Genomic DNA, 21,237 nt, shown 5'->3' on the forward strand with positions numbered 1-21,237 from the left:
ACTAACCATCATTCACAGCTCTATGACTGCTTTTTATCCTCCATTTGCTGATTTCTCATATTTGAAGGTCCAGTGGGTTGGTCCATAACTGCCGTCATTATAATAACTACTCTTTGGGAAAGAATTAAAGAGTCTAAATTTTTGTTCCTATTAATCTAATGGGTAAAATTGGCCTATTCCATTTGCAAGTCTGAAGATTTAGCAATTTTTAAAGTCTTCAAATAGAAATTTACTAATAAGCTATTTAAGTTGAAATAAACGGAATGGCAATAAATGTCTGAATTGCAAAAAAATAAAGATATTATTTGCTTTAATTGCTTTAACTGTAGGCTGTATAGAATATTAGTTTCATTTTCTTACTAGATTTCCATTTCTGTGAGATTTTCCTTTCCACCTCAGTCTTATCTTTCTACAGTGCTTGCAAGTTTCATAATAATTACCCACTTTCCTTTGTGGGCCTTATCTATTTTTATTACTTAGCAACAGTCAGTATCCCTCAAGCAGAGTTGTGGTAATTAACCAGAATAACAGAGAATGACTCAGATCCCTGCTCCAAATTTCTCTTCTAGGTTCACATTCCAAAAATAGCCTTCTATTAGTCAAAAGGGCCATTTCAGTAATATTTATAGCTTAGAGGGTCTATGAGAGTATTACTTACACTCAGGAGCATCCAAAATGCTTTGTGTGTTGGCTTCCCAGCAGGAGATTTCCCTGGGCTAATGTAAAACATCAAGCCTTACATTCTTTTCAAGCTTTCAAGTCCAAAATATCATCATGAATGTCTAACTAGCTCCAAGAGTCAGGAAAGCAGCAAGTTCTTTGGCCCTCAGTTTCATGATTCATAAAATGAATTCCTACACAAGTGAAGCCTCCTAACTCTAAAATATATTCTATGTCTAAAGGGACTTGCTCTTCAAGGTCCACCCAAAACTCTTAGGGAATAGAATTGGAAGTAGTAATTCTGCCCAGAAGTTGAAAAGAAGGACTTTCTGCAAGAGGTTTTCAGCAGCTTTCCAAAATCTGTCAACGAACCAACATTGAGTGATGATCACTTGCAAATATATACAGCTAGAATTCATAGGAAGAGGTCCTTGGACTCTGCCCTTCAAATAGTTTGTCAACTGTCTATTGTGATAGGACTATGATAAAAATATAAGTGACAATAATACAGATACAATCCGAGCCCTAAATGGATCATAAAAAAATAAAAATTCAAATCAGGTAAACCTTGCATAGGCTAAAAAGGTCTTGAAAAGCTTCAATGGAAAAATGGAATTTCAGTTGAACCCACAATAAGAATAAAATACACTTCAAATGAGGAATAGCAGAAGCAGCCAGACAGATTTACCTTTGTTTACCCACACTACTTAATTTAAAGCCTTTCATTGTTCATTCATTCATGAAAAAAGGTGAGTTCCATAGGATCCTCCCTTGCAGCAACAGGAAACCTCACTAGAAAGATTCTAAGCTTCAAGGTCAAAAAGCCCAAATTCTGGGCTGAGAATTGACAATGAAACACTGATTCACTGAGCCTCCAATTTCTATGACGTGAAGAGAGTATCACGGTCTCAAAGAATCAAAAAGGTGCAAGAGGAAGGTAAGGGTAGAGAGAGGTATGTGTCCTCCATAGGCAGTTTCCTTCTTCTGTGTAGCCACTACATCAGGCTGTCTGTCACACACCCACCCCACACTAGTGCTGACAGCCCTGCCAGCTCCAAAGGAAGAACAGTGCCTTGTCCCTCCACCTGATTAGGGACATGCTAGACTGCTGAACAGAAATGAGCAATTAAAACTTATTTGCATTATGATATTAAAATACACTAAATAAGCAAGGCAAGAGGAGGTAAATCCCTTAATTGCTTCCATAATCAAACCACTGAAGTGTCGGAAGGAAGAAACCACAGGCAGGAGTATTTGTTCCCAGGATCAAACTAGGCCACTGTGAAAATGAGCAGGATGTTGCTCAGCAGCCTCTCTCTGGAAAAAAAAAAATCAGTTGATCAGAGCAGACAGACTCAACAAAGAGGGACAAGAGAGTTCTGAAATGAAACTTGACTCCACTCCTTCAGGATCATTTCCCCCTTGAGTCAATAAGCCACCCCCACTAATGTCTAAATGCTAAACCTAGATACAAGAAAAAATCAGAGAAAGCTCTAAAACACTCTGAGGACCTTCCAGAGCTACAACTGCTTCTGAGAGAATAATACTGCCTCACACAGTAATTGTCCCATAGCACTTTTTTGAATGAATGAATGAATGAATGAATGAAGGCATTTGTGGTTTCTTCAGCATAGCCCATGCTCTGTAACACATGGCTGCACTGCCACAGAGGACTGGACCATGGGTGAATGTCTCACCCAAAGGCAGATAGATGTCTTCGGCAAGGTGCCCAGCATTCAGCACTCAAGAGTGAAGAAGAGATTCAGTGGAAGGAACAGAAGGAGAAAGATAAAAGGAGAGAAAGAGAAAGCACAAGCAAATGGGACCCAGGAAGCCATGAGGGAGAGAAGACATCAGCAAGCAGAAGCTGCCTGATTTAATGAGTGAAGCGAGTACATAGCAGCCTCCCCAGAGTAACTGGGAGACCATAAGCGAATTAGCAGAGGGCGTTCAGACACCTGCTTCCTGAGGGGTGCCCTGGCCACTCTAGATGTATTTTGTCCTGATGGCTTTCGTTATCCATGAAGCCCAATGGTGTAGTTATCACTGAAGTCCAAATAACAAGGATTTGAGACTTACTTTCTCTTGATTCATTAAAATAAACCTACATTAAATGAGATTCTCTGAAACAACGTCTGAAAACATGAAAGATTTAGGTAAGGGAAAAATATTCACTAAAATCATGGAGATGCCACAAGATTGAACTCTCCTGGGAATTTCCAAATCCCTATTAGTTAAAGTCTGCATCAGAACTTCCTGGTGAATTTGATAAAGAAGGAGTCTAGTTTTCTGCATTTTTTATCAAGCCCCCAGGTTGTCTGGTATTCAGCCCAATTGGGATTTCTCTTTCATATTATATTTTGAAGTATGTCTCATGAGGTAAGGCATTTATCCTTCTAATAATGTGTGTATTCCTTTGTCAATGTTCTTCTTAAAATTGTAATTTTTCTATAGAAAAAGAATGCATGTTTATTATAAAGATGTTGACAGAATTCAGAGAAGCAAAAAAAAAAAAATTAAAAAGCATCTGGAAAGTCCTAGCCAGAGCAGTCAATCAAAAGAAAAAAGTAAAAGGCATCCAAATTGGAAAAGAGGAAGTCAAATTATCTATGTTATGTGATAACATAATCTTATACCTACAAAATTCTAAAGATCCTCTGATTCTTAGGCTTGATAAATGACTTCAGAAAAGTTTCAGGATACAAAACCAACATACAAAAATCAGTAACATTATTTTATTTTATTATTTTATTTTTATTTTTATTTTATTTTATTTTATTTTATTGCGGGAGTGCAAGGGCATGATCTTGGCTCACTGCAATCTCCACCTCCTGGGTTCAAGTGATTCTCCTGCCTCAGCCTCCCAAGTAGCTGGGACTACAGTCATGTGCCACCACACCCGGCTAATTTTTTGTATTTTTAGTAGAGACGGGGTTCACCATGTTAGCCAGGATGGTCTCCATTTCCTGACCTTGTGACCTACCCGCCTCAGCCTCCCAAAGTGCTGGGATTACAGATGTGAGCCACTGTGCCTGACCAAAATCAGTAGCATTTCTATACACCAATGACAACCAAGTCAAGAACAAAATCAATAATTCAGTCTGATTTGTGATAGCCACAAAAAAATAAAATATCCAGGAAAAATTTAACCAAGGAGGTAAAAGTTCTGTACAAGGAGAACTACAAAACACTGATGAAAGAAATCACAGATGACACAAACAAATGGAAAAACATCTTATGCTCATGATAGGAAGAATCAACATCATTACTGAATCAACAACCGTGCTGTCCAGAGCAATATACAGATTCAGTGCAATTCCTATCAAATTGCCAACGTCACATTTCACAGAGTTAGAAAAAAACAGTCCTAAAATTCCTATAGAACCAAAAGAAATCCCAAATAGCCAAATCAATCCTAAGCAAAAAGAACAAAGCTAAAGGCATCACATTTTCTAACTTCAAATTATACCACAAGGCTTTAGTAACCAAAACAGCATGGTACTACTACAAAAACAGACACATAGATCAATGAAACAGAATAGAGACCCCAGAAATAAAGCCAAATACCCACAATCAACTGATATTTAAGTCAACAAAAATAAACAATGGGGAAAGGACACTCTATTCACTAAATGGTGCTAGAAAAATTGGCTAGCTATATGCAGAAGAATGAAACTGAACCCCTATCTTTCAACATATGCAAAAATTAACTCAAGATGGATTAAAGACTTAAATGTAAGACCTGAAACTATAAAAATCCTAGAAGAAAATGTAGGAAAAAGTCTTTAGGACATTGGCCTAGGCAAACAATTTATGACTAAGACCTCAAAAACAAATACAACAAAAACAAAAATAGACAAATTGGACTTAATTAAACTAAAAAGCTTCTGCATAGCAAAATAAGTAGTCAACACAGTAAACAGACAACCTACAGAATGGGAGAAAATATTTTCAAATTATGTCTCCAATGAACGACTAATATTCAGAATCCAGAAGGAACTCACACAACTCAGTAAGAATAAAACAACCCCCCATTAAAAAGTGGGCAAAAGACATGAACAAACATTTCTCAAAAGTAGACATATAAGTAGCCAACAAACTAACAATCCTGCAGTTAAAACCACATTCAAACCACAATGAGATACCATCTCATATCAGTCAGAACGGCCATTATTAAAAAGTCAAAAAACAACTGATATTGGCAAGGATGTGGAGAAAAGGGAACACTGATACACTGTTGGTGGGGATGTAGTACAGCTTCTGTCGATGTGGAAAACAGTATGGAGATCTCTTAAAGAACTAAAAATAGCACAACAATTTGACCCAGTAACTCTACTACTGGATATCTACCCAAAGGAAAAGAAATGGTTCTATCAAAAAGACACATGTACTTGTATGTTTATTTCAGCACTATTTGCAATAGGAAAGTCATGAAAGCAATCTAAATGTCCATCAACAGATGATAGGATACAGAAAATATGGTATATATACACCATGGACTACTATACATCCATAAAAAGAATGAAATTATGTTTTGTTTTGTTTTGTTTTCAGCATCATGAATGGTGCTGGAGGCCATTATTCTAAGTGAAATAACTCGGAAACAGAAAATTAAACACTCCATGTTCTCACTTATAAGTAGGAGCTAAACAATGGGTACACACAGACATGCAGAAGAAGATAATAAACACTGGGATCCCAGAATGAAGGAGACCGGTGGAGCGGGAGTGAGGGTTGAAAAATTACCTATTCAGTATGATGTTCACTATTTGGGTAATGGGTATACTAGAAGCCCAAACCCCAACACTATACATATATATCCATGTAACAAACCTGTACATTTATCCTCTGAATCTAAAAAAATTAAAAAAAAAATTTTTAAAAACTTAATCACCTGAAATAGTATTATATTATTATTATTATTATTATTTTGAGATGAAGTCTCGCTCTGTCACCCAGGCTGGAGTGCAGGGGGAGCGATCTAGGCTCACTGCAACCTCCACCTCCCAGGTTCAAGCAATTCTCCTGCCTCAGCCTCCCGAGCGGCTGGGATTACAGGCACCTGCCACAACGCCCAGCTAATTGTTGTATTTTTAGTAGAGACAGGGTTTCACCACACTGGCCAGTATGGCCGCGAATTCCTGACCTCAGGTGATCCACCCGCCTCGGCCTCCCAAAGTACTGGGATTACAGGCGTGAGCCACCACCCCCAGCCTAAAATATTATTTAACAGTGATATAGTTAAATACTTTGTTGTGGCTTTTCCAATTCTTTCTTTAGTACAGGCATTATACATACTACTTTGTAACTGCTTTCCTCACTTTATACCTTGAACACTTCCACATATCACTAAGCATTTTGCTATATCATCACTAGTAGTTGTATATCATTATAAAAAGAATTGCTAAAAAGAATTGACTAATTTAACTAATCTCCTCTTGCCAAGGTTTTAAATTGTTTTCAATCAGCCTTTGTCATAGAAACACTCTGAAGAGCAACCTTGTATAAAATCTTGGTCCATATACTAAATGGTTTCTTTAGTGTAGACCCCTTAAGTAGAATTGCTAGGGGAAAAAATATGAAATTGTATAGTGTTTGAAATGTATTATCAAATAGTCTTCTAGAAAGTTCATAGTGATTTAAACTCTCAGCTGCAGTGTGAGAGAGTATCCGTATCCTATGCCCTTGTCGACACTGGGTATTATAATTTGTAAATCCTGTTAAGGTTTCTTTGGTGGCCTTCTAACAGCACTTCTCAACATTGGCTTCTCATTAAAATCACTCGGGGAGTTTTTGAAAAGTGCCAATGCCTGGGCCCCATCAGTGACATAATTCAGAATCTCAGGAGCAGACCTAGACATTTACCTAAAAGAAACTATAAATTTAGAAGAAAACACAGTCACACAAAGTATTCTCAATTGCAAAGTGGGATGTTACCCCGAGTGCGCAGAATCTACACAATTGTGTGCAAGACTGTCTTGTCATAGTCCTAGCCCCTAGCTCTAGTATTTATATGTGCAAGGGAAACAACCATTTTCATAATGAGTATCTGAAAATTTTCTTCAACCAACCATCACCAAATCAAGTCTAGTCATCAGTTTAAAATGTGCCTTAAGCATCTACTCTTCTCTCTCTCTCTTCCTTGTTCCTTGCTGACCTTCCTTCAGACCTCAGCTCCAGCATCACTTCCTCAGGAAGACTTTCCTGACCCCTTAACCACATCCCATCCCCATTTCCTTTCTCTCACACATCAAATAACTTTCTTTGGGGACACTTAACACAGTTGTACTTTTTTTCATTCGAGTTCTGAGATGGAAGTATGCATTGTGAGTCAGAATAGTTAGGGAAGGTTCACGAACAATGAGACTTGATTTTGGAAGATGTGTAGAATTTGAATATGTAGAAAGGGGTGTGTAGGGGCATGCAAACCAGAGGCATTAACTGTTACGGGTTTGTGGACACATTTGAAAATATACAGAAAGTTAAAAACTTTTCAGAAGAATTCAAACATGTCTATACATCAAAATACTGAATATAATTTCGAAGGGCTGAAAGTTTAAAACTTTCCAGAAAAATTCAAACATGTTCATACATTGAAATACTGCCGTAATTTTGGAGAGGTCACAGAACTCTGAGCATTCTCCTGGGTCCTTGGCCCACATTCAATTCTTTTGAGTCAGCATGATCATTTTGTCTCTTCCAGCTAAACAACATGAGCGCAAGAACCTCTGAAAGTTAGCCATCACTGTCCGAAATAAATGGAAGAAATGCCAGACTTCCAGCTTTTTCTGTGTCCGAATTAATGGACCCATATACGATTTGCCTTTGTCTTAGTAAGATGGGGTAGTTAAGAGTCAGAAGGAGGAAGGAAAAGGACAAGTGAATTACAGTGTCCAATTACATAGCTAACAGAGCAGCTATTCCTTGATCTATTTCATGCAGGTAATGCTGAGTACCTGTGGCAAGACAAGAAAAGTTAAAAAAAATTCAGAAGGTAAAATTATCTCATTTTATTACTTTCTATCTCTATATTCCCTGTTAAGTTTTTTAAAATTTAATGAGCACACAGCAAACTGGTATTTGTTCTGTTATGCCATTAACTCCTCTCAGGGCACCAGCACCTTAGGGTAGGAAGTTTATCCTTTGCTATAATGTCCTCCGTTGTATCATTCTGCAGTGCTGCATTAAAAAATCAACACACTTAGTTGACTGCATTGTGTCTAGAAAGCTTAATTACTGCTGTCGACATGATGGACAGGCAGACCCATGAGCCCAGATCCAGCCTCCACTAAGAGCACCTCTGTCCCTGCTGTGCATACCATCCCGGCTCCTGTATTCTGTCTTTTTTTTTGGGCACCTGAAAAATAATTAGCATTTTACTAGAGAGTTCACCAGAATATAATTTACAAGGACAGAGCACTTTTTTGTTTAAATTATAAAGCCCCTTGACAAGGACCTTCTTAAAAGGTGCCAAATAGCATTAGTGATATTCATCAATTTCCACTAAATTGTTGTATGACAAAGTTAGTTTTACTGTTTTATTTACACACTACATTGTACATGGCTTTACTACTCCAAACTTTAAACCAAAAATAATCTTCCTTCAAAGGACAAAGGAGGCCCTGGAGGTGGTTGTTAGTCATTTAAAACAGCTATGGCTGACAGTTTACAGCTTACCCTCCAGAAAAAGTCCTAATGCGCTTTTCCAGGCATGCTCCCAATGGATAGATCCTTGCTCAGAGCCTGGCTAGTTATTGGCAGTAGATCAACCTTCACTTGCTGCCCTCTCCTCCACTTTCCCTCATCCTCTGTCACTCACTCGTTAGAGGTTTATAAGGCAAAGTTATCAAGACAGCCTTCCGAGAATAAGCATAAGGAGGCTCACCAGCTATGCAATCATAGGAGAATAATTCCTGTGGCATTAATCCTTTCTGTGTGATTATACCACCTCATTGATTTTCCCACCTGTAACTGTGTAAAGCAAAAAAGACAGAATTTCACCTTCGGGACTTCTTTTTCCTTAAGAATTCTAGCACGTTTACTGGTTTTGAAATGAAAAGCCCCTACATCTGAATTTAACGTCAGGTAACTGACTTTTGCTCAATTTTATTGCCCAACATGTCTGTCTACTTTTGTCCCTAGCTGTCCTTTCCATTAATCTTTAGTCCTTAGAAAATACCATCATCCAAAATTGTGCAGTATAGAGTAAATTTGGGAATGAAGAGGCTGATAAAAGGGAAGTTCTACTGGACAGGAGAAAAAAAAACAAGATGCAATAGACAGAACATGAGGTCTGCATAGAAGACATATAATGGTGACTTGTAAACATTATAAATATTCCCAGTCAGTTATATCAACTAGGAGACAGAATAATAATAATCATCATAACTGACTTTAAGCAATTACTATGTCCCACATACGCTTTATGAGCATAATTTTATTGAATAGTTACCAAAAAACTAAGGATAATATCATTATTCCCAAGTTATAGAAGAAACAAAGGGCACAGAAAATTAATCAATTTTCCCAAAGTTATTCAATTAGAAAATAGCTTCACTAGGATTCAAATCAAGGTCTTTCTGGCTCCAAAGCCTGTGCTTTAAATCACTATGCTAGCCTGCTTTTTAAGCCATATAGAAATCAACATTAATTTTAAAAATCACAGAGATATAGAGGCATTTATGTCTATATTCTGCTTGTGTTTTTATATGCAATTTAACCTTCACAACTACAGTGAAGAATTCAGCAAGGCAAGTATCAATCTACCCACTGCAAATTTGGAAAACTGTATGCATTCATTAATTAATTCAATAAATATTTATAAAGCACATACTTTTTTGCCAAGAAACATTCTAAGATCCAGTGGCACACAAGTTGGAAAAGATCCCTGCTTTCTTGTAACTCACATTCTAATAGTCAAACAAACAATAAACAATACATGAAAAAATTAATAAGATTAATGAGCAATAAAACTGGGCAAAGTGGTTGAGAGTGTGATGATTTGCCTAATTACGCAGGCATTTGAGTGTTTTATAACTATGCTGCAAACTCAACTCCTGTCTTCCTTTCACACTTCTTCTCTGTATCAGCTACTGGCAAAAAAGCTTGGAATCCACCTCAACATCTCTCTTTTTCTCACATTACCCAGTCAACTGGCATATCCTGTTAGTCTTATAACCAAAATATTTTCAGAATCAAGTCTCTTCTCACCATATCTGCTGCTACTTCTGGTTCAATAGCCCTTAATTTGTCTATTGCTCTCAGTCTTGCCCTCATAATCTCTTCTCAACAGCAGCCAGAGTGATCCTGTTAAAGCACAGACTCTCTGTACTGCCTGTCCCGTTGTCGCTCACTCTATCATCTCCTTCAAGCCTTTGCTCAAATGTCACCTTCTTGATGAGGCCTGATTTGGTGACATTTACCATGTTCTACTTTTTCCACAGTAATCAATACTTTCTAAAGTACTGCATAAAATACTTACTTATTATACTTTTTGTCTACAGTCTGTGTCCCGCCACAGAATATAAGTTTTACCAGGGCAGGATTTGTATCTGTTTTGTTCACTAATGCACCCCCAATGCCTAAAATAGTTCCTGACATATAGCAGTTTCTCCATATTTTCTGAATTAACAAATATTTGGAAAAAATTCCTTTTCCAGCAAGTTGAACACAGCCAGAGAAAAGATCAGTGAACTGGATATACATATTGAAACAGTTAAAGAAAAGGGATTAGAAATTATAGAGAAAAGGAAAGGGACTTATAGAACACAATGAAAAGGTTGTTGTGTGAACATAATTGGAGTTCCAGGAGGCATAGGTAGAAAAAAAAGGTAGAAGTAATATTTGAGAAGACAATATCCAATAACTTTTCAAAAATGAAGAAAAATGTCAAGTCAAAGATTCAAAAAGTATGAAACTCAAGAAAGATAAATACAACGTAAACCATACCTAAGCACATCATAGTGATGCAAAATCATAGAGGAAAATCATTCTCAGTATTACTGTCCTGAAAAAAAGTTGCAAAGTATCATGTTACCTCCTGCTCAATTTTGCCGCCCTTTGTTTTGCTACAGAAACCCAGGTGCTTGACAGACACAGTGCAAGGGCAGAACCCTAGAATACAGATTCCCCAAATATTAGGAACTTTTGAGCATCATTTCTCATACTATTAACACAAAATTAAGGCAAATATTTTTACATGAATAATGTCACTCATTTATAAAAGATTCACTGGCCTCTATTAGATTGTAATATTCCCTAAGTCCTGCTACTTCTTATTCCTTGAAATTCTATGATGGTGGTGGGGCTAACATAGTCTACATTTTATTATTAGATCACACTGAATCAGATAATAGAGGCAACTGCAATGCACCCAAATGCCAAGGTTCTTTCTCCACTGTATCAATGAAAAAAATGGAGAAAACTTGGAAAGAAAAATTACAAATATCTTGGTCTATTATACAGATACTAATCTTAAATGTATCTTTTAATACATCACTAAAATTTAAAATTTTGCATATTTCCAGCAGCTAAAGTTGAAAGAAAACAGTAGCTTAAAGACATTTTCTCAGATGCTTAAAAAAATGCATATCATCACATCCAGTAACCATTAGACATTTTTTAATGTGAAAATGAACCACCATGCCATGCCTCTGATCCAAATATAGGGTGTTCTAATTTAGTGTCAATAGATGTTTTAGGCTTGATTATTTGGAAATAAGAAACTACCCCTACCATACCCTACCCCCCCAATCCCTACCTCACCCCCACCTCCACACACAAAGTATGTGTGAAACAAGTTGGATGACCAAAATCTTGAAAAAATATTTTAACTGATGATTTGGGGAGTTTTGATAACTTTACTAAATTCGCAATCCTCTAGTGAAAGTGGTTACATTCTCTCTTCAATGCCTGTCACCCTTTTTCTTATAGATTAGAAACAACATGGTGGCAAGAATGCCACTGTTCCTTGATAATTGTCAGAAGTCATTTTGAAGACTTTCATCTGACTCTGGGAAAGCCATTTTGAAGTGGAACTAAAGAGCGCATTCATGATTTAATGACAAAACTGCTTTGTGATTTAGAAAGAGCATTATAGAAACATGTAAAAATATTCTAAATGAAAAAGCTATCATTTTAGTCAAATCAATGTGGCATGGTATTAGACTCTGAAACAGAATTCAAAAAAGAAAGCAGAGAGGAAAAGTTATCCAAGGTCATTTTAGTATCAAGGCTGAGAAGAAAATTATATGGATTATAGCTGGGAGTTAGGGGGAAGTGTAGAATCACACCTAAAGTCATGTTAATGGGGAGATAATGATCTTGAGATAACCAAGCCAGGTCTCAGACTCTACCTGAACCAAGTCTCAAGTGTTCCTTGGGCTAAAAGCTTTAAAAGATGGAGACTTTCTATTTCTATAGCAATGGGAACTATAGATGAATATAGTTGTCAGTGTCAGGTAAAAAGTGTGAGGAGAGGGTGGCTTTCAGAGGCAGACAGCCTTTAGGATACTACCTGAAACAACTTCAAAGTTGCAAAGCCACAAGGACATCATCATGTTATTTTGACAGTATTTGCTAAATCTATTATGGCCTGTTATCATGCAATATGCCAGACACTGTGCTAATTCTTTACATGCATTATGCCATGTAATCCTCATAACAGACTGTAAGACAGGTACTATTATTATCCTATTTTACAGATGAGAAATCTAAGGTTAATTTACTTGCCCAAAATTATAGCTAGTCAGTGGAAGAGCTTATCTGAATTCTAAAATATATGTTTTTAACCACTAAGTTTACTACTTCCCGTCGGCTTTCCAGCACTGCTAGAGTTCTGCTCCTCCCAACGCCTTTGTCTCACTGCTGTGCTCTACCATTTCCTTAAAACAGTCATATAAAAAGACGTCAGCACCGAAATGCTCATCTGGCCACCAAGACAAAATCATGCCTGCATACCAAAGCGAAGTGCCAAGCCAAAATACAGAATTTACAAGGAAATATTCAACAAATGTTTCTGTCACTTTTGGAACCCTCAGCTAAACCAAGAATCTAAAAGGTGATTAGAATGTGAAGAGGAATTTCCAAGAAGAGATTGCAGATCATGGTGGTGTCTAAAAAGTACCTAGTGAGCATGTACAGAGGCGAAAGAAAAAGACAAATATAGCTCCTTCCCCAAAAGTGGGCAATTGCCAAATCAAACTTTCAGCATTAACTAAAGGAGGACACAGAGAAGCCATTCTTCGGAATGAAGAATGAAATGCTGATTTATATTTTGGATTGGACAATGAAAGTTTCTAAATTGAAAATATGTTTCTAGACTTAAACTATTCATTACCTATGAGTAAGAAGAAAAGTAATGTAGTGGGAAGAAAAAAGATGCTCTTACTGAATACATTTTTAAGAGACTATTGAAGACAGCAAAAACTGTTTTTGATTCATGTCCCATGAATTGTATGTTAGTCATGTCTTTCACATTAGCAGCACCTTCCAGTGGAGCATATTGGAAATGGGTAGTGCATGTGTGTATTCAAGAATCCGGGTTCTGAAACTCCCGATGAGAAGATGAAGACTCACTTGCAAGAAATGATAACTTTCCAGGAGCAAAGAGGAGTAAGTGCTCACCCAAAAAAATCATCCTGCCACTCCACTTTTGCCAAAAGATTTAAAATTATATCCATTTCTAAAACTGTCAAAACACAAAATAAGATCATAAAAACACATTAGTCTTATTCAGTGGTTACTATATGCAAGACATTATGCTCATTGCTTTATAAGAATTATCTCTTGATTCTCCTAATAATGTTATGATTTGCATTTCTCTGATGGCCAGTGATGATGAGCATTTTTTCATGTGTTTTTTGGCGGCGTAAATGTCTTCTTTTGAGAAGTGTCTGTTCACGTCCTTCGCCCACAGATAGAGATGTGGTTTTTATTGTTTAAGAGATTGACAGGATAAAATAAAATCTTATCACTAAACAAAGTGATACAGAACAACATATATTCAGAGAGGAAAGATACCAAATTTTGCTTAGGAAAATAGAAGATGGCATTAAAAAGAAGATATTTTATTTTTGAACATAAAAGTCACTCATGACTATTGTACAACTGGAAAATGTAAAAAAAAATATGAAAAGGAAATGTACATTTAATTTATTTTCATTTCACCCAGGTAGAATCATGTGATACATACCACAAGGTAAAGTGCTTTTGATTAATAATATCATGAGCATTGCTTCCATAATTATTCTTCCAACACAGAATTTTTAATTAATGTTTAGTGTTCTATCTTGTTGATGAATAATTAATTTTAAAACCTCTTGTTAATTTAATGAAACTCTTTTTACACTACTAGAAAATAAAGGTAAAAATCCCTGAACAAAAATTTTTGTGTAGCATTCTCATTATTCTCAGCTTAGCCCAAGTTAATCAAACAACCTCAAAATTTAGTGGCTTACAAAAATTAAGATTGTGGGGAGTTTTATTTGTTTCCTTCCTGCCACAGACACTGAAAAAAGATAGCTGTGTCACAGATGCAAACATAAGAAAAAAATCCCTTAGAATCAGTGGCAGTGGCCATAATCCAAACTTTACACAAGCTGGCCATTCATATATACATATTCTGCCTGGTCAAGGAAACCTAAATCTGTAAACTTGGTTTAAACTGGTCCCTGAGTGCTCTCAGCATCTGGCAGAAACTGCCATGGTCTGAATATTTCTGTCCCCCCAAAAGACATATGTTGAAATTTTACTTCTGAAGGTAATGGTATCAGAAGGTGGGGTCTTTGGAAGGTGATTAGGTCATGAGGGCTGCCCCCTTAGGAATAGAATTAGTACCCTGGTAAAAGAGACCCCAGAGAGTTAGCTAGTTCTTTCCACCAAATGAGGATATAACAAGAAGGTGCTGTTTATGAAGAAGGAGCCCTCACAAGACCCCAGATCTAAGCCTTGACCTTAGACTTCCAAGCTTGCATAGCTATGAGAAATAAATTTCTGTTGTTTATAAGCTACTCAGGATAAGGTATTTTGTTATAGGAGCCTGAAGAGACTAAAACAAAAGGCAATCCACATTCTATCTAGAGGAAGACACCATCTTCTACGAACTGCCTCTCTCCAAAATTTATATGTGGATGCTCTAATCCCCAAGATTATGGAATTTAGAGCTGGGATCTTTGAAAGGTAAAAAAAAAAAAAAAAAAGAAAAAGAAACGAAAGAGATGATCTCTTTTCTTTTGCCGTGTGAGGATATAGTGAGAAGGTGCTAGTCTGCAAACCAAGAAGACCCTCACCACACAGTGAATCTGTTGGCACCCTGAGCTTGACTTCTCAACCTCCAGAACTGTGAAAAGTAAACATTTGTTGTTTAAGCCAAACAATCTGTGGTATTTTGTTATTCAGTCCAAACTAAGATGCTATAATTCTAGGTTGTGGAGGACCACTGCAAATCATTTTTTAAGGACATTGAGCAAAATAGAATGAAAATGACACACAAAAGAAAACAAGGAACCAGCAAGGAAAAACAAAACAAAACAAAACAAATAGCAGCAGATGTCAGATAGGAATTATCAGAAAGATTATAAAACAATGATGTTTACTATAATTAAATAACGAAAATGCAAGCTGACATGCTTAGAAGTACAAAGTAAAAAAAGTCTATTTTGACTTCAGGCCAGACTCCATTGACATAGCCTCCAGTGTTGGGGTGATCAGTGTTCACTCTGAGTCATTCTGCAGGAGGAAGAGCTTCTCTAGCCACGTTGGGATCTTATGATTTGCTGTTTCCACTGGAACACATCAAAAACCACAATCTCCAGCAAGTTATATCACAGAGTCTACGACCCCTACTGGGGAGGAGGGAAATATGCCCTGAGCTGCATGTTGTTTCTAAATGGATACTAAAAAGTATCTTACTGATGGACAGCTGCCCAACTTTAGGATAACTCAGGCCTCACCCAAAGGCAGACATAGACAGAAGAATACATATCCTCCAGATTTCTTTCAGGTTGACGGGGCTGCCTTGATTCAGGTAGCAGACACAGATCACTAAGTGTTCTTCTGCATGCAACTTCATTGTCCTTCCAAATAATAGAAATTCTTTCATTTTCATCAGTAGATTGACTTTCAGTGTCTGTTTGACTAGACTGAAGGCTGTAATATAAATTCTATCTTTTTTCAATTTGGGTAGAAATCACAGACATGGCATGTGTCACACATTCAGTGAGTATGAATGAATAAGGAAATAAGTGAATAAGTTAAACTTTAAAAAGAAAGTTAGAAGAGATGGCTCCAAAGATTGCCAGACAGATACCATTTACAATCAGCTATATTTCCCTAATCATTTAATGCTAATTTTTGTCTGAACCTTTAATTGATACCATAGAAAATGTTTCACCAATAACTAGCTTTGGTAATTTCAAGAATCATGGTGGCTTACAAAGGGGAAAAAATGGGGGCATTACTTTGGTCCTGCTTATCACCCATATTCACGTTTGATGGTTCCCAGAAGTCTACTGGGAAATATGAACATTAGACATCTGCCTTTGAGAAAAATATCAACAAATAATATTGAGAAGGTGTTTTCTCTGACTCATATGTTCCATTTAGGACCCAATAAAAGACTGACAAATCAAAACATAAAATTGGCTGGAAATGTTGTAGAAAATAAGTAAGAGCTGCCTTCTCATCACTTTTTTCTTTTAATACAGATCACACAAAGTAATGTACACAGACAGCCTATGCTGTCAGTTTTTACTCAACGATGCTAGAATACAAGGAAACTTAAAATACCTGGTAAAACAATAAATGTGAACACTCTCCCCCACCTCCCCTGCCACAGAAGTTCCTAGAATATAGTCTGTGAGGGCTTTGAACAAACAGTATGTAGGAGCAGTTTCCTTAGAAAACAAAAAGTTCATGTAAAGAATGAAAAAGAGCCAAAGCAGAAAATTCACTCAGAAAAGAAACTTTTAGAATGATCCCTGGAGATCCTCTCAGAGAGGAGAGGATAGCTACAAAAAAATTAGAAAATCTTACCGAGGTCATATTAAAGAGGAAAGGAGAGGAAGCAAGCACACCTCTCTCCCTACTCTCAGGGAGAAATCCAAAACTAATAAAAAAAGAGCATGATAGTGAGAAAGTATAATGAAATGGCTAAATGGAAGTGAGCACAGAGATGCATGCAGAAAAATGTAAAATGAGATGCAATGGTTTAAAAAGTGCAGTGAGATGGATATATTAACAGGAACATGAGAGGCATGTTAAAGTTTTAAATAATGCATCAGTTGAAGGTATAATGAAAAGCACTAAAAGATGCATATCTGGAAGAATACATAATCTTGCAGTAAATGTTTAGTGATTCAGGACATAGGTACAATGAGATGTGCCTATTTACAGGACTTAATAATGACCATGTAAACCTACAGTTCAGAACCCTATGGAATATTCTGATTTGAGAACTATGGAAACCTTTGACAGCCACCTAGATAATTAAATAAATACAGAATAACATCCTTGCAAAAAAGGCTGAAGAAACCATATTATTCCTTATTTTTTTGCCCAGTAAGAGCTATTAGAGCAATAGAATTCAACATCTTCTAAGAGAAAAGCAGAAAATGGCTTCATTTGGATTATGAAGGCTTTAGATTTACCCTAAACATGAATGGCCTGTGAGAGATTTACATTCTGAACTGCTAAACTGGAGAAAGAATTTTTCTATGTAAATTCTCCAAACTACAATAAAAGCTCACCGGTTTATCATAATAACAATAATCAATTATCCACTTAACTAGCAATGGAAAAAATATGGGAGCATAGTATAGCCTTATTGGATTAGATTTTCAGTCCATATAATAAAGACTTTGTTGCCAAAAGTCTCATGAGACGTCCTGTAAGAATATGGAAGATATTACCCTTTATCTCAGCTTCTCTGAATAACTATTTATGACCTTTTCATTATTTTCCCAGAATCCTGTATAGCAGTACTACTTCTTTAAATAACCAATTTTATGCTATATTACCTTCTCTGTATGAAAGTTATGCTCTTAATTTGCTCAAATTTAACTCCATAAGATTTCCAAAGATACCCCCCTTTTTAATTTTTGGGACTTGGTAGCATTTAGTGTTTCTTTTATCTCCTTAGTCACATTGCTCATTAATTTAAGACTCTAGTCAATTCCCTTCTAAGTATTAACCTTTCTAAAACAAATTAAAATTTTAAAGTCTATCTTCAAAGACTATTTATCTATCTCCACTTAATCTCTTCCATCATTTTATTTCCCCCAATCTGAAGCTCCTAAATGAAGATGAGTTAATATATTTCATCTGTGGGACAAGCCACTGAGTAATGGTTCTGGAAAAAAAAACATAATGAACTCTTCTGGTTATTTTTCTGTTAGGCATTTTCTAGTTATCTTCTGCGTCTGGAGAGAACCCGAGTTGTGTTTTCCTAGCCTAGTTTTTCCTAAAGAAATAAGACATAAAGACTGAAGGGACTCTAAAAAGTCAATGATACTTATTCATCTTTTTGTCCCCAAAACCTACGTATATATTTCCTAACGATACTAGCTCACCTTTCTTGATGGATTCTATTTGCCAGGTACTTGGCTGAAACCTTTATACCTATCATCTATTTAATCCTCATAACAGCCTTATGGGTATATATGAGGGACTAACATTTATTGAGCCATTTATATGTGTGAGGCACTCCTTTTAAATGTTTCACAGATACTATCTTATTTAATCATTGAAACAAATTTGACAAGTAGGCATTTCCATTAGCACCTTCTTAAAAATAAGGAAACCGAAGCTTTCCTGAAGTTGAGTAAGGTCACACACTACTAATAATAGAGAAACCAGGATTCTAACTTAAGCCCATTCTATTAACCACTATGCTGTACTGCCTCATTCATCAAATGATGAATAAATGAATGAAAATGTAAACAAATGAGTGGTAAGTGAATGACTGATTAAATAACTGGAGCTAAGAATAACTTTAAGTCATAGAGAATTTGTGGGCATTGTAATGTATGAGAGTTGGATTATACCATCAAAGCTGGATTATACTATCATTCAAAATCCTTTTATTTCTAGTACTCTGTAAAATCAGTAGCCGAAATTAATCAATTCAAAAGCTTTTGCTGCTTTTAAGACTTATGAAACCTATTCAAATGTCTGACCTTTTTTAAAACACTAACAATCATGGAAACGCTCTACAAAAAAATTAGTTAGTAAACTTTGTCAGCCTTTTTCTTTCTGAGAAAACAAACGCTGGTTCTAATCAAGCTATAAAATATTGAAATTCTCAGCAAAGCAGTACATATCAGTTAGTTTAGCTTGCATAATACTACTATGAAGAATATTAAACACATTAGAAATCAGAGGGGAAGAGCATGTGGACAGAAATAAACATTTTTAAAAGTGTTGAAGTCACTATTTGATTAATGTCTAATGAACACTTCTATTAATCATATTTGTTTATTAATTTCCTAGGTATAAGTTTATTTCAAAAGATATATTCTAGAAGTTATTTTGTTACGTCTTTCTATTTGAATAACAACAAAGAAGGAATCAATATGACCCTGAGAAGATCTAAAGAAGTAGCGTTAAGAATTAAAAGAGAATGTTAGTTTAGTTTTCTAGCACTGCTAACTTTCCTAATGCCAGTTACAAATTCAAGACATTTCATTCTCCAGGAAGTCGTACAGATCTCTGAACTACTGATTTGGCATTAATTTACCAACCCATATTGTGTATTAAACTTCACTGAAAAGCTTTGAAGCACTTCAATCAAAAGTTAACTTGATTGTGTGGTATTTTCAGAAATGATGTATGATAATAATTCTAAAAGACAATTTTCAGTTTGGGCAGCAACTTTGTTCTACTGAGATTCACTGGGATCTTCATATAGGTGAAAGAATTTGAATGTAGGTAGGAAACTTCAGATTATCTAGTCAAAAACTTTACATGTGAGAAAACAGTGGATTTTCTCTTTGGTTAGTTAATGGCACAGCCAGAATGAGACTTTGGAGTCTCCTTCATATTTCAGTGCACCACACTGACTATCTGCTGTGAACTGAACTGTATCACTCCAAAATCCATACGTTGAAGCCATAACCCCCAATGTGACTGCATTTGGAGATATGGCATTTATAAAAGTAATTAAGGCTAAATGAGGACATAAGGATGGGGCCCTGATCTGATAGAATTAGTGTCCTTATAAGATGAGATACAAGAGAGTTCTTTCTCTCTCTACCATATGAGGAGAAACTAAGGAAGTGACCATTTGCAAGCTAGGAAGGAAAACAACTCTCACCAAAAAGCATACCCTGCCAGAACCTTGATGCTAGACTTTTCAATATCCAGAACTATGAAAGGATAAATTTCTGATGTCGGAGTCACTACGTCTGTGAGATTTTGTTATGGCAACCCAAGCAGACTAATATACCCTCCTCCTTAGTTCTTCAAGACTTCAGGCCAACCTGCACCTCCACAGAACAGAATTGCCAGCAACAAGCCAATAACCCAGTACTCAAAGTAGCCAGAAGAGAGCAGAAAATATACAGGGCTAGCTCATCTATATGTCCTTCTAATAAATGTTAGTTGAGCACCAACTAAGTTTGGAACACCACATAAGACCCGGAAAGGCAATAGTGGATAAGCGTCTACCCTTATACCCAAGGAACTTAAAATCTGATGAGGAAGCAGACTTAAAAGAAAGAAGATTTTTGAAATAGTGTGACTAAATTAGTAGGCATGCATTTATAGAGCATCCTGACTGAACTACGCACTGTGTTAAGCACTTAGGATAAATCAATGAATGAGACATACTTCCAGGTCTCAGGGAGTTTACAGTCTAGGTGAAAATGATATTCATACAGGTCTCAAATTTTGATTTATTAATGAAACTGTATTTCTATTTATTTTATTTCTTTGCAATCCTGCATTAAAATCATTACTCTGAGATAGGTCAGAGAAGTTTCCCAAGATCATGTCCATAGACTTAAAGTCTATAGCACTCCAATGTGAAATAAATAAGGCATTCTTAAGCAACTCATCTTCTGTGCACAGTAGCAGATCCATTCCCACAATTAAATGCCAGGATTTGTATACATTTGAGATGATTCTTCAGGAAACAACTATAAGACAAAGGACATCAATTTATGATTATATATATTGAAGGTCACTAGAGTCATGGTCAGATCCTGACTCTGAGAATGGTCAAGAGCATGTGGAAAGTAGCGCTAATGAAAAATGGAAAGGCACTAAAAAGCTTCAGGAGTGAGCACTGAGGAGCTTCTGCCTGTACCCACTTGCACCAAAGACAGCTGCATCCATTCCTCAGTCTCTGTCGCTTTTCATGCCAATTAGGCAAATACAGTGGGGATTAATCTACTGCGTTGTAACAGCAGATCATTGCTCCTTCAAATTAGTAAAAATGAGAGCTGACAGTATAATTTCAGAGATAAAAGGGACTTTCAAAATCATATGGTCCAACTTCATTTCATAGATGAGAAAATTGTAGATTACTATATAATTATGTGACTTACCCAAGGTCATTGAGCTTATTACGAATGGAGCTGG

Source organism: Symphalangus syndactylus, chromosome 9 (genome assembly GCF_028878055.3).
Source record: "Symphalangus syndactylus isolate Jambi chromosome 9, NHGRI_mSymSyn1-v2.1_pri, whole genome shotgun sequence".
NCBI classification, from domain to species: domain Eukaryota; kingdom Metazoa; phylum Chordata; class Mammalia; order Primates; family Hylobatidae; genus Symphalangus; species Symphalangus syndactylus.